The following is a 14,627-nucleotide window of genomic DNA, read 5'->3' as shown; positions in this document are numbered from 1 at the left end:
ACCACAACCCAGAAGAATGGATAAATTTCTAGAAACACGCCACCTTCTAAGAGTGAACTGTGAAGAAATAGAAAATCTGAACGGACTGATTGTAAGTAATGACGTTGAAGCATTGATTTAAAAACTCCGCAAAATAAAAGTCCAGGACCACAGTGAATTCTATCAGACGTTTAAAGAAATGTTAGTACCTTCTCGTCTCAAATTTTTCTGAAAAGTTGGAGGGGAAGGAAGACTTCCAAACTCATTTTTTGAGGCCAGCATTGCTCTAATTATGAAAATAGACTAAGGTAACACAGAATAAGAGAAGTACAGGCCAATATCTCTGATGAACATTAGATGTAAAAATCCTGAACAAAATATCACCAAACTGAATTCAACAGTAAATCACTTACACAATCAGTGGGATTTATTGCCAGAATGCAGGGATGGCTCAACGTCCACACGTTAATCAAGATGATGTGCCACGCTGGTAAAATGAAGGATAAAAATCCTTTGATCATCTCCACAGACACAGAAAAAGCATGGACAAAATTCAACATCCATTAATGATTAAAAACTCTTAACAAAGAGGGTTTAAAGGAGCATATTGAAATATAACAGAGTCCACATATGACCATCCACAGCTAACATCAAACTCCATGGAAAGCCCGTGGCTTCCCTGTAAGATCGGAGACAAGACAGGGATGCCCACTCTTGCCACTGTTATTCGACGTGGCGTGGGAAGGCCCAGCCACAGCAACTAGGAAAGAAGAAGAAATCCAAGGCTTCCACGTTGGAAAAGGAGACGTAGAACCGTCAGTCTTTGCAGACGGTGTGATCCTGTATACGCCCCACCAGAGAAAGGAAAAACAACTATTAGAATGAGTATGTGAATTCAGTTGAGTTGCAGGATACGAAATTAAGGCGGAGAAATGGGTTCTGTTTCTACACATGATAGTGAGCTATCAGAAAGAGGAATTAAGAAAACAGTCACACTTATGATTGAACCAAGAAGAACAAAACACCCAGGAGTGAGCGTCGGTAAGGAAGTGAAAGTCCCGCGTGCTGAGAACTGCGGGACGCTGATGGAAGGAGAGAGAAATAACGGCAAGATACTCTGCTCTCACAGGTTGGAATAATTAACCTTAAGTCTCAAATCTTACATCATGACAGTAAAACCGAAATGAGTAACCGCTACATAAAGGAATGCTCACCTTCATTAGTAGCCATCGCAAGTCCGTAGCCGGTGCGAATCAGAATGAGTTATCACCTCACACACATCCGTTCGGAAGAAGGACATCTGGACACAGAACGGCGGCAGGGAGGTGGGAAGGGAAGTGTCCGGCTTCTACTGGGGGAAGCAGGGGCTCCCTCCCAGGCAGCTCCCCAGCCGTGCTCGGGGCTCTCGGAATGTGCTGGTGGTGCCGCAGCCGTCCTCCAGGACACGCGCCTGAGAGCTTGTGCTCGCGGGTACCGGCTCTTGGGGCTCTCTTAAGCCCTCGCTGTGCGTAGGACGTGCGCTCACAGCACTGGTAGTGAGAGAGAAGGGACAGTCCACGGCTCTTCTAATACAGCATCAAGCCGGGCGGCCCCCACGTGTGACGAGACCCGCTGCTCCTCTCCGCCAGCCTTCCGGACAGTGCGCTGCCCGTCCCCTGTGCACGCCGCGGCGCGCCTGCAGACCGGAGCACAGAGCGAAAACAGCGCCTCGCACTGGCAAGTGGCCATGATTTTCCTGCAGATTTAAAAGTGATTTTTCTTAAACAACTGGATACTTCCTACAAACCCAGACACTAAATATCTGTCTTTATATTATTATTTGAATGTGATAGCAAGGTACTTTGAAACATTATTTAAGAACTTTAGAATAATTTGTTCAAACCACAAACCTCAGCCTGTTATTGTAGCTCAATGTGATGACCGCAGAAGGACAGGGAGCTTCCCCCACGGCTCTATGCGTCCTCTGGGGACGGTTAACCACTGAACCCTGCCGTTGCCGCCTCACTCTGCCCCATTCGTGAGTCACTGGCTCCCCAGACTTTGAGCGTGTAAATGCCCTAAGTTTAACCGGGTAGGACGCTCTGCAAACTCGAAGCGCCTTCAAGAAAGGTTTGAGTGTTGTAAAACTTTCTGGCAATGGCGTGGACGTGGCTTTCAGAAGGGGGTGTCTCATCTGCACACCTTCCCACAGTAACCGCTCCGTTTTCAAGAGGACGAGCCTGTCGTGCTCGCTACACAGCAGCTGCCCAGATCGTCGTCTGAGGCACAAAATGCCGCGTTGCTCCGGTTGGCAGCTCTGTAGCGACAGACAGAGTAAGAGCGTCGCTCCCCATGCGCAGACGCCGAGGGCTTTCTCTGCGTGCGTACGGAGCAGCGTCACACCAGGAGCGTCTGCGGCAGGGGGTCCTTCCCCCCGTCTGTTTTCCAGTTCCACGGAACACACTGGCGTTCGGGAAGGGCTGGGTGGCTATCAGCGGCCTGGGCATCTGGGTGTCCCTGGCAGGTCCCTAGAGCTCCAGGCCACAGTGGGGCCCAGGAGAGGCTGCACGTGCTGGGCTGTGGCGTTCAGCCCTCTCCTGTCTGCTGCTGGACCATGCTGTGATCCGGAGGTTGGTGGTGGTGCAGACGAAGGGGGACCCCTACACAGCGAGGAGGGAGGGGAGCCAAACCCTGGTGAGAGGGGAGGAGGGGCCCGAGCGTCCAGCAGTGACGTGAGGACAGAGCTGGGGTCACTTGGAGGAGGTCGGGGTGGGCTCGGCACAGGCGCAGGGACGTGTTCTGTGTTGTTACTGAGACACGGTGAGCACTGCACAATGCCGGCTAGAGAGGCCCAGGAGGGCCTGAGCCTGTCCCATGGCTGGAGGACGACTGGACTCCGGCCGCAAACACAGAGCGACCTCCCCCGTCTGAGGGAGCCACCTCCTCAAGGCCCTTGTGGGTCATCTGTGGGGCTCGTGGGGACACCGGGTCCAGGTTCTTGGTGCCATGCCCTCCACATCTGCTTCTGGACCCGCCCAGAGGGCAGCCTGCTCCGACCGTCCTTGGGAGGGGTCGAGGTGGGGGGGGGCTGTGTCCACATGAACAAAAGGCGAGCTCCGGATTGGACACGTCTCGCGAGAAGCTGTTCCTCCATGTGGCTGCTTTGGTCCCAGAGTCTGAAATCAGACCCCAGACCTTGGAGAACCCTACTGGAGGCCTCCCTGGCATCCTGGGGATGAGCGGACACTTGGCACCCACATCGTCCAGCTGTAGTTCATGGCCCCCGGGACGCTTGGGGAGGGCTCTGTTGGCGAGCCTCCCCCGTGTACGGGGCTGCCCTCGGAGACCCTGCTTCTGAGAGGACGTACCCCTCCGTTAGCGAAGGTACTTGATATTAAAGACTGTCAGAGGAAGGAGAGCGATTTCTCCAGGCTCCTCGGTTAATGAGAGCTGGTGGCACATCAGGCACTTCGCGTAGACGTCTGGGCTGCGACACGGGCCGTCATTCTTAATCCTATTTTAATTTTCAAATAAATTGCTTTCATTATCCTTCCATTTACGATGCTGCGTGTGCGTCACTGCTCGTTAATGTTTGTCAGCACTTGGCCGTGGCTGGTTTTCACACAGCCATGGCTGCGGAGTGGTAATTAAGGGCGATCCGTGTTGATTTACAGGAATTATTATTTTTCATAGTCTTTGAGAAAACAACCTTAGAGGGTTGCTGAATTGGACCTTTCGATGGACACCCTTGAAGGCCGTGTGAGGACTAGGACTGTCCTTGACTGTGATCTGGAGAAGGTTTCCGTGGTCCAGCCGGCCCCTTTGTCAGAGTTCATCTGGCGCGTCTGACGGGGGCGGAAGGCGTCCTCTGTGTCCGGCTTGTTAGGCCGAAGATTTCTTTGCCAACAGGAAACCAAATCGGGTTGTTCTCGTGGCCCATTATTCACGCATATCCCCCCAAGAGCTGATCTGTCCGGATTGGAAGCCAAGATGCTTTCAAAGTGAAGTGAAGAGCTCTTCGAACAGACGTGCTTGTTTCTAATGACGTTTTTGGGAATCGATACCGTATTTCAACCTGTGCTTGGGTCCCTTTGGCTTGTTGGGTTCCGCAGCGCAGACAGAACCTTCCCCTCACGCCCCCTCAAGTGGGGAACACGTCTCTTCCTTTCAGTTTCTCATTCATTCACTCATTTCTTTGTCATTTTAAAGAACTCCGATCAAGTGCACATAGTGCAGTTTACCCCCGTAACCACTTCTGAGCACATGGTTCAGGGCACGACGCACGTTCGCGTCCTCGCGTGGCCGTCACCGCCTCCATCCCCGGAGCTCCCGCGTCCTTCCCAGGGGAGTCCCTCTCCCCGAATCCCGGGCACACCCTCTGCTCGCTGTCCCTGTGGATCCGACGGCTCCGGGGACCCCCGATGCTGGACTCACGCGGCATTTGTCCTTCCGTGACGGGCTGGTTCCACGGAGCACGGTGTCCTCCGGGTTCGGCCAGGCCGTGGCCGGGGCAGGACCGTCCTCCTTTGCGAGGCCAAAGGACACTGTTGTACGGCTCCGCCACACGTCGTTTCTGCTTCCGGCCGCTGACGGACGCTCGCTTGTTTCCCGGCCGCTGGGAACGCCGTGGCGGTGAGCACGGCGGTGAGCACGGGAAGCATTTCTTCCCACTCCTGCTTTTGATTTGGTGAGTTCCTATTCAGTCATTTCCACTGGCCGGTCACTGTGGTGAGTGGGACCCACCCTTCCCTACGGGGGAGGACAGTTGGATGATTCCAGGACGCAGGGCTCACCGGGCCCAGGGAGGGCTGGTGGCGCTGAGGTCCGGGTGACCGGAGAGTGAGTCTTGTGAGAGGGACGTACAGAGCCCGCAGCGTTTCCGGCCGGCACAGACTGAGAGGGACGGCTCGGGGCCCCGGGTGTGGTGGTCCATCCAGGGGCAGCTGAAAACCACGTAGATGCCAGAGAGCGGTATCTTTCCCTCGCAGTTAAAATTTATTTTAAATGCAGAAATGTACTTTGTACAGAATGGAGTTTCCTATTAAATAAGTTACTGTTTTGAATACTAAAACTTCTAACTTCACATCTCTGGAAGAGCTCTCTGGAATTTCCTTTTTCCCAACAAATAGCCTTGTGACAGGGGAAGGACAGCAGGGCTGCCTAGGTAGCATCCAAGGGAAGGACAGGCCCTCAGAAGTGTTGGCCACGGAGCCGGTGGGGACGTTGGAGGAGGTTCAGGGGCGCGGTGGGGTCTTCCACACACCCGCTGCCCTCTCTGCTGCGGTGGGTTCACGCGGCGCCGAGGATATAGGGGAGCTCCAGGACCGCACGTTAGTGGTCAGGGGAGTGCTCCCGCGTCTCCTGGACTCGGTGGGCTGTGTTTCCTCAGCGTTGGCAGGCGCACAGGGGTCTCTGGGTCACGGAGGCCGTTCCCAGCATGTGTGGCAGCTGCTGACCCCGGAGAGCACATCGGCTCTCAGGCCACGCTGGGTTTGGGGGGACGGGGGTGGCCCGCGCGTGTATCCCCGCCCTCTGACCAGCCCTGGCAGAAGACCAGGCTCCCTGTGGGCCCGACGGCAGGTCTCTGATGCGGGGCTCAGGCCAGGGGCTGCTCCGGTGGGGCAGGCTGGTGGCCGCCTCGGCCGTGTTGAGGGAAGAGGCACCTCTCCTTTCCCCCAGGACCTGTGGCTGCTTCTTGCGTTTCACCAGCCCCCTCAGCCCTGGTGCTTCTCTTCCTGCCAGCTTGAGAACAGGGCTGGGCATGAGGGGGCGGGAGGGTCTTGGGTTTGTTGACGAGCGGTTGGGGGCATTCTTCAGAGGCTCGTGCTGGGAGCGGGCGCTGCAGGTCACTGAGCCTCACGGCTCTGGGTGTGCCCGGCCTGCTGGGGACTCCGCCGTGTCCGCCCTGGGCTGGAGGGCGCAGGTTTGGATCATTTAGAAGGTGGGGCCTTTGTTCCGAGGAGCCCCTCAAGCTTGTGGGGGTGGAGGGGCTGGGGCAGGGGCAGAGAAGAAGGGGGAGGACGGGGCCCGCACCGGCAGGCGGGCTGATGAGCAGGTGCCCCGGCTCTCCTGTCTCCCGCCTCGCCGCTCCCCGCGCACCCCCCCGCCCCCCGCCGGGACGTGGGCAGGAGCTCTCCAGTTGCCGGGATAAGAAGGGGATGCATAGGCGAGTGACGGATGGCTGTTTTCGAGTGACTGTCACCACCCAGATAAGATGAGGGCTCACAGATTCCCTTTTTCCTCATCCCACATAATGTGCCATTTTCGTTCGGAGCTGCTTACGGCTCTCAGTGCCAGGCCTTTCTGTTCTTGTCTGAATAGTCCGTGGAACGTTCCGGGCTGATAAGAGGAGCAGCCTCGGTTACTCGGCAACGGGCTGGAGCAGAGGCTGCCGATGCGGAGATTAGCTGCCACAGATAAACCGCCTTTTCCCTTCCCCGCGGCTTATCTTTGGACCCACAGCAGGCCGCACGGAACACGACAGCCCGCGGAGATTTGGTGGGATCCGAGCTCTCGACAGTGAGGGCTGCCGAGCACCCTTGGGCCAGCCTCAGTGGGGTGGGGGTGGGGGGTCTCCCGCCCCAGCCAGGGCCCTGCCCGGCTGAGCCTGGACCTCTTGGGGACGCTCGGGCGTGGCTAGCACCTGGAGGTCTGGGCCGGCCATCCCTCCCCTGACCGGAGCAAGGAGCCCGCTCCGCTCATTCACGGTGGCCAGGTTCCCCCATCGCCTCCAGAAGAAGAACACGGCTGACCTCGTGGGAGCCGAGCTACTGTGTCCGTCCAGCCGGGATCCCGGGCAGGAAACCAGACGGGCTCTTGCTGCCCCGGCAGCGTCACCCAAATGGGAACACTGCCCGCTGGCAGCACAGGCCTGCAAACGGGGCTCACCTCGGTGGTTTGGGGTTTGCTTTGTCCGTCTTTCCCCGAGTCCAGCTCTCAGTAAACACCCATTCGTGTCGCTGAAACCCCTCATGGCCCCGCAGCTTGGGGAGTGCGTCTCCCTACCAGCTGGACGAGGTGTTCAGATCATTCCCGTCTGTTCTTTTCAGACATAAGCAAACAAAACAACGCCAACCCCCGAAGATCAGAGAGGCTCGGTCCGGGCTCCGGAAGGCGCTCGGGGCTGTGGGAGTGAGCTGCGGCGCGACGGGCCCAGACGGTCTGTGCTGCGGCTGCACCACGGTGCTGACCGCCGGCCCTGGGGAGCACGGCAGCTGCCTCTGCTCGGCTCTGCGTGGGCACGAGGGGATGGACGGGCACCGTGTAGGCAGCGGGGCCTTACCCGGCATGAGGTGAACACTGGCCGTTGCTCCAGATCTGGCCGGTCCTGCTTGTGCCTGGCGTGTTTTCTACAGAGAGAGCGTTTGAGCTAGAAAAAAGGATCTTAGAAAAGATCTTATTCGAATGCTGCCTTGCAGGGACCTGGGGCCTGGGAGAAAAGCAGTTCGCTGGAGGTGGCCCAGCAGATGGGTGACAAGGCCGGCCCCCCTCATGTCCCTGCTGTTACTCACGGTGCTCAGAGGGCCTCCGGGGACAGCGGGGCTAGTAGGTGCGGCAAGCATGTCCTCTAGGCAGAACCTGTGGTTCCGCTCGTACTCCACACGGGCAGGACGTCACCCGTGTCTTCAAGACCGTTTGCACGGCCCAGCGTATGTGTTCTCTTCCGACCCTGACCTTACGTGTCCTTTATTTGAGTTTTCCTGCCGCAGGAAGACTGTGGCTGCTGGAGTTTTTGAGCGGGGCCAGGCGAGGAGGGGGCTGCTGGCGGAGTCTTGGGGGAGTGGAGGGACCGGGGTGGCCCCTGGCAGCCCCCGTCCCTCCGGTCCTCAGTTTTCTTGTCCCTAAGGCACAAGGGCCTGACTAAAATATACACCTCTGTTCTCGTCAGCTCTCAGCAAACCCCGTTTTTTTCTAAAATTGCGCAGCAAGATGTTGACCTGCTCTCGGGGGCTGTGGAGTGAGTGCCGGGAGGGTCGGTCTGTTCAGGAGCAGAGCAGGCGACGGCAGAGCCGCGCTGGTCACGCAGGTCGGCGTCTCGTCCCAGGATGTGTCCTGCGCGCTCCTCCCCGACGAGGATGTTAAGGGGTGAGTTTTCTTTGCAGGAAGGGCCGAGCCTTACAAGGCTGCATGTGATTCCTGTCTGTGGATCGACATTGTGCTTGGCGTGACCAACCCCATCCCGTCCCCACCTGAGGCCCAGAACTTTCTATTCCAGACCTTCCGGCCCTGCAGGGCCAGGCCTCCTCTTCCGGGGTCAGAGGTCAACGAGACGGGAACAGGCCGCTGTGCGGATGGCGGCGTGGCGTAGACCTAATCCCACCCCGGTTTTCTGTAATCACCTGCGGGAGCAGAAGGTTCTGGGGCTGCCCAGGCGGCTCCGGAAGTCAGCACCGCGACGCCGGCTGTGGGGTCCGGGGGAGCCGCGCTCTGCCACGCGGGCGCGGGGGAGCAGCCCCGGCGGGAAGCAGCGCGCCTGCTCTTCCCCGCACGGGGCCTTCCGCGGGGCCGTCGCGGGCCTCCCGGGGCCTGACTGTGAAGCGCCGGAAACGGAGGTGGTCGGGTCGGGCGCGCCCCTCCCCGAGATACACGCCGCTCTGGAAGCTGGTTCCCTGGTGGTTCTCCGAGCCGTTTGCAGGACCATGTCCCGCCGTTCGCACCGGCGACAGGCGCCGGCGGCTCGTGGCCGGTCAGAGGCCGCAGGCAGGCGGCACCGTGTGCAGCTGAGAAGAGTCCGCGTCTGCCGTCGGCCTCCCTGCGTCCCGGGCTGTCCCGGGAGCCGCACCCGTCCGGGCACCGGCAGGGAGGCCCAGGCCACCGGCTCCTTGGTGGACAGGGTCCTGGGCTTTGTCCCGTGACCTTCGGCAGCGGACGGGAGTGGGCGAGGCACAGCCCGCCCGAGGCCTGAGAGCTGAGCCCCCGGCCTGGGAGACGGCGCGTCCCGTGGGCGCCTCACGGCCGGCTGCCGGCTGCCCCGAGACCGCGAACGGCGAGGGCGCGCGAGGGGGACGAGCCCGGCGAGACCCTTGCACGGAGCAGGCCTGGGACGTCTCGTCAGAGGAGGCCGGGTCGCTGGCGTGTCACACTCTCCGGCCTTCCCGGTGCCGCCGGCGTCTGCTCCGTGCGCGTCCGCGGCCCTGAAGCTGCGGGAGGAGGGAGACGCCGCAGCCTCCGCCCCGCTCTGGGCCGGTCCACCCGGGGCCTCTCCGGTCTTTACCTCGGCTTGTCCTGGAGCCACGCCGGTCCGGTTTCCCACGTGTGGATGCGCTTCTGGTCCCGGCGTGACCTTGGCACCAGCTCTCTGAGGAGCTTCTCCCCTCGGGTTGCACGTGTGTAATTCGGGCTCAAACCCCAGATGCGAAGCGTCGGCTCTTTGACAACGTGACGGTGACCATTTTGACGAGGGAGGGCCTTGCCGCGGGGTGCACAGGAAGCGGCCTTCCCTCACCGTGACTGGGGCCATGGCTCCCCTGATGAGTTCCCGGTCCCTGAAGCCTAGTGGCGCCCCCCAGGCTCTTGAGGCGTCCGGACGGTCTGTGGCTGCCAGGTGCCAGCCCTGTCCCGGCAGGAGGCTTCTCCCACACCGTGCGGAGGAGCAGTCGGAGACCAGGGGCCTCTCCACCACCTCCGCTGGGCAGCGGTCGTCCAGCCCTCTGGCCTCGCCTCCTCCAGAAAGCCCTCCTGATCGGCCCTGACTTTCTCCAGCAAACCAGGCCCGTCTCTGGACCTTGGCTTCCAGGCACGCAGGTCCTGGGGGCATCTCGAGGCTCACACGTGACTCATCAGATGTTTCTGAACTCAAAAGGCTGGGCCTCGCTTCTGGACAAGGTAGGTGCCAGGTGTGTGCTCGCCGGTCTGAGCTGATGTAAGTGTGAGCTCATCCTGGCGACTGGAAGTGCCCGTGTGTCCGTGAAAACCTGTCGGCCGGCCCCGCTTGTGGCTGGTCCTGGACTGCACACGTCTCCTCGCCCGCTCCCAGCGGGGGTGGCCCTGGCAGCGGACACAGGGACGTCTATTAAGCACATGCTCCGTCCTCTCCGAGGGGGCTGCTTTGTTCTACTCTTTTATTTTGATTGGCTTTTTGTTAAATTTTTAAATTGTGCGGAAATACTTGTAATTTTTAATTTACGACGTTGCCCCTTTCTAAAGGTACGATTCCGCGTCGCTAAGGTCATTCACACCGTCGCGTAGCCATCACCCCCTTCCTCTGCAGACCCCCTTCCCCCCACAAAGCTGACACTTGGTCCTCATTGAACGCGAACCCCCTCCCCCTCCCCAGGTCCTTCCACTCTCCGCGTCTGTGCGTCTCACTCCTCCAGGCCCCTCGTGGCCGCGCTCACACGGCACCCCTCCTCTTGGGCCGGCCTGTCTCACCCCGCGCGACGCTCTCCGCGCTCACGGGGAGCAGGTGCCAGGATTTCCTCCTTTCACAGCCCAAGGAACAACACCCCCTTTTGTGCACGGACCACGTTTGGTTTTTCTTTCGTCCGTTGGTGGGACACTTGGGTTGTCTCCAGCTCTTGGCGGCTCTGAATCGGGCTGCGGTGGGAGGAACTCGGTCCCCGCTCTTACTTCTGAGCTGAACTCGGGGGCGGAGCCGCCGGTTCGTGCGGTCGTTCTGGGTTTCTTCTGTTAGGAGCTGCTATCCTTTCCCACGACAGTGCACAAGAGACGCCGGTGCTTTAACGTTGTTTTTATTTTTATTTTTTTAAGATTCATTCATTTATTTTGGAGGGAAAACACACACGTGTGCGAGTTGGGGGAGGGGCGGAGGGAGAGGGTCCCATTGACTCTCCGCTGAGCAGGAGCCTGTGACCCACGAGATCATGACCCGAGCCGAAACCAGGAGTCGGACGGTCAGCCGATGGGGCCACCCAGGCACCCCGTGTTTGCTTTTTAAAGGAAAATCACGTCTGTCTGGGTATTTGGCCTAGATGGTTCGTTTCTTAAACTCTGGGGTCCCTCACAGCTCTTGGTTCTCACTTAGGGGTTAGGGTTAGGGTTAGGGTTTGTGACGCGTGGCCGCCGTCCGGAGGGGATTTCACTGGGAAAGGTGAAGGCAGCGGAGCTTGAAGAGTGCCCATCCCTTGCCTCTTCTCAGCCTGGAGCAGAGCTGGGCGTGTCCGGGCCGTGCATGGGTTGGCCCAGCTGTCTGAGCAAGCAGGCCCGGCCTGCCTTCTGCAGGGCCGGCCCCCGTGTGGGCTGTGGGTCACCGTTTCATCAGGGGGCTCACAGCTGCCACAGCAGCTCGGGGGTCTCCTGCTCACACCCAGCCCCGTCGTGCGTGTGGGCTCCAGGTGCCAGAAGGAGCTCTGGGGGGCACGTGGGCGCCAACCTCGGGCCCACTGCAGGGGTGGGGTGATCTCGGGAAGGGCCCTGGGCCGCCTGGCCACGGGTGACTTGTTGTGGTGCAGAAGTCCACTCAGAACTGTTGCTGGTATCACTTGGCTCAAGACAGCCACGTGCTGATCCTTCTCCCTCCTCACATCGTCTGTGGTTTATCTTTTCCTGAGGTGGGCTTCGGCGATCAAGATGACGAAGGTATCTGGTCTCGCTTCCCACCCTGGCCAGGTGCCGGCTGTCGCAGCTGCACCAGAGAGACGTGGTGTTAGCAATAATGAGTGTGCGGCCAGCCTGCCTCCTGTGCGTGCCCTTAGCCAGTCCCTCAGCCTCTCTGGGCCCTAGTGTTCCCAGTGGGGAGAGGAGACCATGACCGTCCGGACCCCCGAGAATTGTGCCAGGCTCGACTGAGCCCACAGTGTGTGAATGTGCGGGCGCGGGGTAGCTGTATGGAAACACGTCGGCTCTTGTTCTGGGAGCGGACAGACACGAGGCCAAGGGGATTGTGTTAATTGGTTTCGGAACAAGACATCCCGTTGCTGTCGCTTGACGAGGATGGCCACGTTTTCTGTGTCAAACGTGGGGACGCGTGTTCGGAAAGGACGGCTGATGCTCAGGGTGATCGTGGCCAGGGGGTAAAGTGGACGGTTCCGGAAGGTCCTGGGCAGGAGTCCCGGGCATCTCCCACGCACGGTGGTGGGTTGGAGACCTTGCACAAACCCCTGACCCTCTCTATGTCTCGGTTTCCGGGTGGTGTAAATGGGAAGGGGCTCTCCCTGCTAACAGCTTCGTGGGAGTGTGACGTGGCTTAGAGTCCGCGTGTGGAGGAGACTTAGAGATGTGGCCAGAGTGTGAGCCCTCAGTGAGCAAGGACGGACTTCCTGCCGTCTGCACCTTTGCCCTGCACGGCAGCACCTGACGCCCACTCTCCAGCCTGACGCCTGACCTGGGGCTTAGGAGCCACATTTACCTTCCCAGACCTCCTCGTGCCCCTTGGGGGATGGGAGACGTCGATCCCCAGTATCACACAAGGGGAGGCAGGACATCATTGACTCCTGAGCCCGAAGACCGAAGCGAACTTGCCGCTTCTGGACAGCTTGCATCTGTGCCGGACCCCGGCCACGCTCTGCACAGAGGTGCCCCGGGGTCTCCCGAAGTGGGTCTTTCCTAGGTGGCTATAGTGTGCGAGGCCTTGTGGGTGCCCTGGGCAGCACAGTGGGGAAGGCAGCTTCCATCCGGAGCGGGGAGAGGGACCGGGGGAACAGCAGGACACTGGTGACGGGTCTTTAAGCTGGCCTGCAGGTTGGGCTCGGGTGTCTGTCTGCAGATGAGGGGGTCCCTCGGCCTGGTGGCGAACCCTGCATGCGTGTACATAGATGGGAGTATGAGTGTGTGCACCTCGTGAGTGTGCAAGCACGTGAGCGAGAACCACCAGCATCTCTCAGCTAGGGTCCATCCAGCGCATGGAGCCACCCGGCTGGTCCGTGCTGTGTCTGGCCCGCCCGGCTTCCTGGGAGCCCCGGCGGGCCGCTGTCCCCCAGGAGGATCCAGTGATGCAGGGAGGCGGCCACGAGGGGTCGCTGTTGCCCTCCAGCCTCGCGGCTGCCGAGGCCGCCCTGGATGTGGATGGGGTGGGGCCGCGTGTGCTTCCTGGAGGGTGGCTGACGCGAGCTCAGACCGCAGGTGCAGCCACGGGGTCAAGTGTGGGGCCTGGGCCTCCAGACTCCTTTCTCTCAGCCCGTGTGCTGTTTCCGAGCTCGGAGTTAGATTCCTGGGATGTTCCCGGAGGCCCCGAGGCCAGACCCGTTCTGGGCCAGACCCGTTCTTACTTCCCGGGCTGCCCCGTGCGCTCCCAGAGCTGTTTCCGACGGACGCTGTTCCTTTTGTCCCACGGGGTGGCTGGCCGCTTCCCCAGGGGAATGACTGCATCTGGTGTCTACGGGATGCAGGATTTTGAGAACCTTCATGCACGACCCAGGCCTTTGTTTCTGCGAAGCAAGGCCGGTCCCTGCATTAGGCCTCCCGAGAGGTCTTGCCTTTACTTCTGCAAGGAATTCTGCGGACGGAAGACGGGGATTCCGTTTCTCTCCTCCCAGTCACGGTTCTTTCCGGCAGCTGCACACCCAGCATGGAGCCCAACAGGGGGCTCGACCGCACGATCCTGAGATCAGACCCGAGCGGAGACCAGGAGCTGGAAGCCACCCCGGCGCCCCCGCCCCATAATTGCTTGAAAACCGTCTCTGGTTCACCCTCGTTTGCAAAGACTTTATGATAGTGACACCTTTTCTGCCTGTCCCTTCTTATTCCAAAATCCAGGCATCGTTCTGAAGGTTTCCAGAGAGCAAGTTAATACGTTTACACGTGCTTGTTATTTACATGGATAAACTACTTCTACACATTATAGAACAGGTACCTACGCTGCACTCATTTCTGAATGTGCCCTAAACTAATTATCCCGCCCCGAACATCTGAATAGTGTGATTACGTTGTGTTTGTGAATTACCTAGTGTCATTATTTCTTCCTGAAGAAACAATGAAGAAATGTATGAGGAATAGAAACCAACAGGCTCAGTGGGTTAAGTGTCTGCCTTTGGCTCGGGTTGTGATCCCAGGGTCCCTGGGTCGAGCCCAGCTTTGGGCTCCCTGTTCGGTGGGAGCCTGCTTCTCCCTCTCCCTGCTGTGCTCTCTCGTTGTCTGTCAAATACATAAATAAAATCTTAAAAAAAAAAAAAAAGCAAAGACATTAGAAAAAGAAGAGAAGTAAAATGGGTGCAAAGAAGGTGCTTAATTCCTTGAAAAAAATATCACCAGAGCCACACAAGGAAGATGCGCCGTGTGATGACGGCTTCCCCGTGACCCGGCAGAGAGGGCCGCTGGAAGGTAGAAGGCGGTCGGTCCTGGCCCGGGGTCTGGGGGTCCCTCCCCTGGGTGGTCTTTTTGGGAGAGACGCTGATGACACTGCAGGGTGTTGCTCAGCAGGTGAACAGTTTGCCTCCATAGGCTTTTCCTTTCTTTTTTTTTTAAAACAACTGGGCCACCCAGGCCGCCCCCGCCAAAGGATGTCCTTTAATGCAAGTCTGAGGCGAGTTGCATGAGGTAGACTGAACAGAAATGGTTTCTTCTGGAGAGACTTAAACCAACCTGTTGAGGCCCGTGGCTGCCTGGTCTGACCTGCTGGTTCGGGCCGTCCTCCGGGAGGCCTGGCACTCAGCAGTCCCCGAAACAACAGCATCCCGCGAGGGAAGGCTGGTGTCTCCGAGCTCAGAGGCCCTTTCCCAGAGCAGGGGTCCACTCGGACCTCTTCCTGCACGTGTGAGGCCAAGAGCGGCTGT

The sequence above is a fragment of the Neovison vison genome, chromosome 4 (assembly GCF_020171115.1).
Source record: "Neovison vison isolate M4711 chromosome 4, ASM_NN_V1, whole genome shotgun sequence".
NCBI lineage: Eukaryota > Metazoa > Chordata > Mammalia > Carnivora > Mustelidae > Neogale > Neogale vison.
The sequence above is the reverse complement of the archived record's forward strand: the minus strand, read 5'-3'. Positions refer to the sequence as shown.